The sequence below is a fragment of the Malania oleifera genome, chromosome 5 (assembly GCF_029873635.1).
Source record: "Malania oleifera isolate guangnan ecotype guangnan chromosome 5, ASM2987363v1, whole genome shotgun sequence".
NCBI classification, from domain to species: Eukaryota; Viridiplantae; Streptophyta; class Magnoliopsida; order Santalales; family Ximeniaceae; genus Malania; species Malania oleifera.
The window spans coordinates 38,099,086-38,105,577 of NC_080421.1; positions in this window are offsets into that span (position 1 = coordinate 38,099,086).

Below are 6,492 nucleotides of genomic sequence, written 5' to 3' on the forward strand. Positions count from 1 at the left end.
CTTGATTTAGATTGTGTGATTGATTGAAAGGTTTGATTCAAGTGTGTGTTTGCTAAAGGATCTATATTTTAGATATATTAAATCTTGATTAAATATCCTTGGTACTTATAACTATACATTTTATTGAGGGATATTTTCTGAAAAATAATATACTCAGTTTGTGTTGAATACTTGAAATAAAACTTTGTGATTTTGATTGATTTAATATTCAAGACAAAGTTTTTATTAATAAGTTCACATAAAATACATTTGTGCACTTTTGCAAAGTGAACCAAGAACCCTAGTATACTCCAAAACATTTTAAATATATCTTTACTTGGGAGTTTTGGTTAAATAGGGATTTGTGTGTTGAAGCATATCATACATAAAACGATTGTATCGTTTTCATACATTCATGAGCTTCAAGTTTTAATCATATGTTAATGTGCTAGGAAATTGAATTATACTCACAAGCTTTTGTTAGAAGCATTGTTTTGACTGTTATTTTTCAGATTCTATTGTATACACGGTTTGGTGTGTGAACCGGTGTGAGAGAAGAGAGTTGTATCTCTTGTAAGCAACAGAATAGGAGGGAGTTGTGCCTTTTGTAAGTAGCGGATTGTAAAGGAAGCTACGTCCCAATTTAAGGAGGAGGGATTTAGTGAATCCTTGAGTGGTTGCTCAAGGCGAGGACATAGGCCAAGTAGGTTGAACCTCGTAAAATCGTGTTTGTCCTCTCTCTTCTCTTTACTTTTTATTTTCAGCACTGCATTTAAATTATGTATATTGCATGTATAGGTTGGATAGCCTTACACAGTAATTGAGTAATAAGATATCATTGGTAAATATATAAGAAGGGTTTAAGAGGTAAATAAGTGTCAAAGAATTTTTTAATACCCAATTCACCCCCCGCCCCCTCTTGAGATTACACTTGATTCAACAAATGGATTTAATAGGCACAGAATCACCCCGATCAATGACATTCCAAAATTTTCAATTTAAAGCTTTCACATACACAGTCATTCTGAATTTCCATATAGCATAGTTATCACCACAGAATACTGGTGAGTGTGTGACCAATCTTCCCTCACATAAAGGGGATGCACTAACACGAGCCATCATGATCTTTTGGTTAAATGACATCTAAGTCTAAGTTACGAGGATCTGATACCAATTGTTAGCTTTGGTGCAATCCCAAGAGGGGGGTGAATTGGGTATTTAAAAATTATCGCCTAGGTCAATTGGTTTAACAACAGTATTGAACAAACTAGGGTCATACTATGCAATCAATAAATAAACATACACGTGTAGTAAATCAAAGTGCAGAGAAAGTAAATGATACACGCGATATGTTATCGAGGTTCGGCCAAAGTTCCTACGTCCCCACCTTGGCTAACAAGTACAAGGATTACCATTATAGGCTCACTTAACGGGTGGAGCGACACTTAACAACTAGGTCCATTAGCACAGGGCTGACCTCAACCTTTACAACTAGGTCAATTAACACAGGGTTGACCTCAACCTACACAATCCTTCTGGGTTGGATTACTGCCCCCTCAAGCCATGCCTAGAAATACAACAGTAATTTCTCAATCAAATGGTACAGTGATTATACTTTCATGTAAAGCAGATATGTACCCAATATGCATAGTATAATCAATACACTACCAAAAGATAGGATGCAATAAGCTCAGTGTAGTCTAAGTGTCTACTCTCAAATATTTATGCAAATATTGCAATCGATGTGTGAGAGTATAAATGATATGATCTTTGTGTCAAATAATGATTTCAATCACAATGCACAAACAAAGATCACAAGTACACTTCAAATATTTCAACAAATATTTTTCTCAAAATAAACCACAAGAGATATTCAAAAATGGTTTGTAAAATATTTATTTGATCTTTGTATCAAGATGAAACGATATAGCAACAAAGATCTTCAACATGCTAACAAATATCTCAAAATATTTTTCTCAAGATAAATCACAAGAGATATTCAGATTTAATTTATAAAACAATTTGATCTTTCTGTTCAAGAAGATAAAATTAATCAAAGGATATTTCAACACAGATTTTTTTGCGTATGCACAAATATTTCAACAAAATATTTTTCAAAGTAAATCACACGAGATATTTGAAATCAGTTTGCAAAAATTTATTTCACAAACAAAAAGAAATACGAACTCTTGAGTATTGCAATGATGATGCAAAACTCACAAGCTCTATGAAGTTTTCCTATGGAAGACTTATTAATGAAGTCTCCTAGAAAAAACTTCAAGCTTACTCTTGCATAAAAATATATATCAATCAATTGGAACTAACGAGAGTGTAAGCTTAACTAGATACTCACAATAGCACTCTTACTTAGCAAGGTTTGGAATGAGGATGAGTAAGAAGGAAGAAATAAATCTTGGATGTGATAAATAAAGATTTTGAAAATCAGAGAAAATTTGCTAATTGTTTTTCTAATACTAATCATTCCAAATGAAGGGGTATATATAGACTTCTCCTGATTATAATCGTTAAGGACACAAATGGAATTATTATAAAAGTTTTAATATTATTTAAATAAATTAACCCCATTTAAAAATATTAACTATGGTAAAAAATATGGGGCAACCCGAGAGCACTGGTCGACTGAGACAAGATCGGTTGACCGAAGTGCTTGAAGTTCGGTCAACCAGACATTAAATGAACTATAAGTTTGCTCAACCAGAGTTGTAAGTCCAAGGGTAATTTTTCCCTTTGTGCATGGTTCGGTCGACTGGGGACATTTTGAACTACCTCGGTCGGTCGACTAGACCGTTGAGTTCCACACGTGGGAACTCCGTCGACGAAGGCGCTGATGTGTATTTTATTCTCAATCGACCAGGAGGTCAATAAAGTTGACTCCTGGGGAGTTCGGTCGACCGAGGTCAAATGAACTGTAAGAGTTTGGTCGACCGGGTTGTGGTCAACCTGTTGACCCAACACCGGTTCGGTGGACTGATCATTTTTGTACAGGAAAGTTCGGTCAACCGAGTGTGAACATTTAGTGCATTTCGATTCTATTTAAGCCAACAATCTCCCTAATCAAATGACCAATCATATGCATGCATGAGTGAGTATCCTAGGGTCATTTCTAGATCCTTTTTAGTTATTTTTGGTTTGAGCTTACTCATCAGATCACGCAGGTGATGTGTGTGATTATTACAAACCAAGTCCTATTTACTATTACAGACCCTTAGAATGAAAATGAAATAAAATACAACATATATATATTGGGTCTTCCGCTTCAATTCATCTTAGTGCCATCATTATGATCTCCCAATTAGAATATATACACATAACCTCAAAGATGCATTAAATACAACAGGTATTTGTCATTATCAAAACCGGGCATGTCCTATAAGGTCAACACATCAAGCATCTAACTTGACCACAAACCATCAAATCACAATACCTAAATTACCAAGATTCTCCTTCAAAGAATTTTCCCACTTATCATCTAACCAAATCTTCGAGTTCTAATTTCAAGTTCCCGTCTCTCTTCTTGGAAACATCATCGTCGATATATTTACCATGATTTTCTAAAACTCACAACAAATTCATAAAATCATAGAAGACCATCAAAGGGGTCTACCTTCAAGCCACAAAACAAAACTCAAAATTTCCTCTCAGTATCCTAATCTACTCGTTCCTACCCTCGTCCTAACTCGAACCTATACTATGGTATTAATCCGCCCTAGAGTTTGCAGAATCTATTTCCTAACCTCTCATACAACCTTGTAACACCCCAAAATTGAAACTGGGGTCCGGAGTGTTATTTAAAAATAATAAATCTTTGATACCAAATAATTAGACAGCGGAAAACCTCAATATTTATATACCAGAGTACTAAAAACCTTTTATTACGAGAATATCTCCAATAAAAAATTTAAATACATTCTTAGAAATTCGAAGATAAACCATAAATAACAAATTTAATTATTAATCACTACAAAAATAAGGTTATTAGTGATGGTTTTAAGTTAGTTGTTATATTTGTCGTTACTATTAATTATTAGTGATGAATTTTGAAACCGTCACTAATAATGTCATATTAGTGACGGATTATAACCATCACTAAAACCCCAATATTGTCACTATAAATTCTATATTGGCTCGCCACAAATTCGTCACTAATAGTACGGTATTAGTTATGAATTTCAAAATCATCACTAATACTGTAGTATTAGTAAAGGATCAAAACCATCACTAATAATCCACTATTAGTGACGAATCCTAAAACCGTCACAAATAGTGGAATATTAGTGAAGGATTAAAACCATCACTAATACTTATTAACCTTTAGTGAATGATCATAATTCATCACTAATAGTATAATATTAGTGACGGTTTTGAATTCGTCACTAATAGTTGAGTATTAGTAAAGGATTAAGATCGTCACTAATACTTATTAGCCTTTAGTGAAGGATCATAATTCATCACTAATAGTTGGACTTTAGTGAAGGATTAATATTTGTCATTAATAGTATAGTATTAGTGATGGTTTTGATCCTTCACTAATATCTATAGAAACCGTCAATAATTAATTTAAAATTAATATTTTTTAAATCATTAATTCTTGTGAAAATCTATAATTACATTTTTGCATAGATAACATTAAACCATAATTATTAAAAAGATTCATAGATTATTAAAAATTCTAATTCAAAATCAAATACAAATACATTATACAAATTTCGATTGTTTTATACATGAATCTCATATCTTTAGATAGTTAAAAAAAAATCAAAAGTTGCATCCTTCTAGTAGTGCGTGGGATGGCATTGATGGTGTGACGGCCATATACCCTACAAACTAAGAATTATAAAAAATAAAAAAAAAATTAGTATACGATTTTTGATCATATATGTAGTATAAGTATTAATGATTTGATAGAAAAATAAATGGACATTCGGACAAAGTTAAAAAAAAAAAATGATTCTATTTTAAATTGTTAAATTTTATCAGTTTTGAGAAATTTCGCAGCATTTCCCCTGTAAATAGGACATTTTCCACAGAGATATGTTTGAAGCCTGCATGTTTATACAAACAGTTCACAATAATCCAATCAGTAATTAATAAATTTTATTAGTGCACAAGATCTTCGTATAATCAGTATTAAATAATGTAATGTATTTATGCATCCCACAAACAATCTATAGCAGACTATAGTTTTATGAAAAAATAAAATGTGATATTGAGGTTTACATGACTTCTTTATGACTCAAAAACAACTATAATAATCAAATAATGCAAATGAGTTCATTATTGATAGAATTTTCACTTAGCATATACAAAAGTAAATTTAGAGATGATGTAACGACCTGCCTATTTTATCATATTATTATTTTTTTAAAAAAACATAATATACCCGATAAAACATAATCAATCTGGACCCATAGGTGCCACGGATATACCCAAAATACCAATTTGATACCTATGCAGTAGGAAAAGTAATCACATACATATCATCCAACAAAAAGGCCAAATGTACCCTAGGGTCATAACTCCAAAATAAACTTGACCCTAACTCAACAACTCACCCTTCAGATAGGGCAGCCCACCGGTCTCTATTGTCGCGGAGCTCTGCCCACTCCTCTACCTGGGTTTCCTGAAATGTTTATATAACTGGGGTAAGACACCTCTCAGTAAGGGAAATTAATTAATATCAGTGTGTGGTAACATGAGTATTTTAGTATTATACATATAACTGTATAATAATCATTTTTGATAAAACTGTCTGTAACATATCTGGGAAATACATAATTTATCATAACATGGTATAATATACTAAATTTTTATACATATAAATCATTTCATATAACTGTACATGAAAAACGCCATGAATGGATAGCTAGCTGGTGTCATGTCTTACCCTCACATGACTGGGTTGTGCGGCCCGAAGGCGGGACCTAGCAATGGATGGCCAACCACGCAAGATCAACATAAGTCTGTAAGTACGATGGGTCTGCCCCTCTTGGTCCAGAGACCAGAGGGACACCTGCACTACCATAAAACTACATCGATTGCCGTTCTCCCACTACCCTTTACTACAAGTGGTAGCACTAACATATACATGATCGTGATCATATAGTTACGGTATCATGCTTTGTGAAAGCCTAAACCAAGTCAACCAGGTTTTGATAACATATAATATATTTCCAAATAATGATACAAGGCTATTTCATAATAATATTTGTCATATTAATATTTTCATAACACCTTATATAACATAGCATATAAAATTCACAACCCTTACACTGACATAACATATCATATAAAACCACGGCCCTTACGTCAGCATATCATATAAAATCCTTGGCCCTTACGCTGGCATATCATATAAAATCCACGGCCCTTATGCCGGTATATCATATAAAATCCTTAGTTTGAAAATCTATGTATCATTTTAATATTTTTCTGAAAGTAGTAATAACATGTTTATTTTGTAAACATAATATTTCATTATCATAATTTCCATGG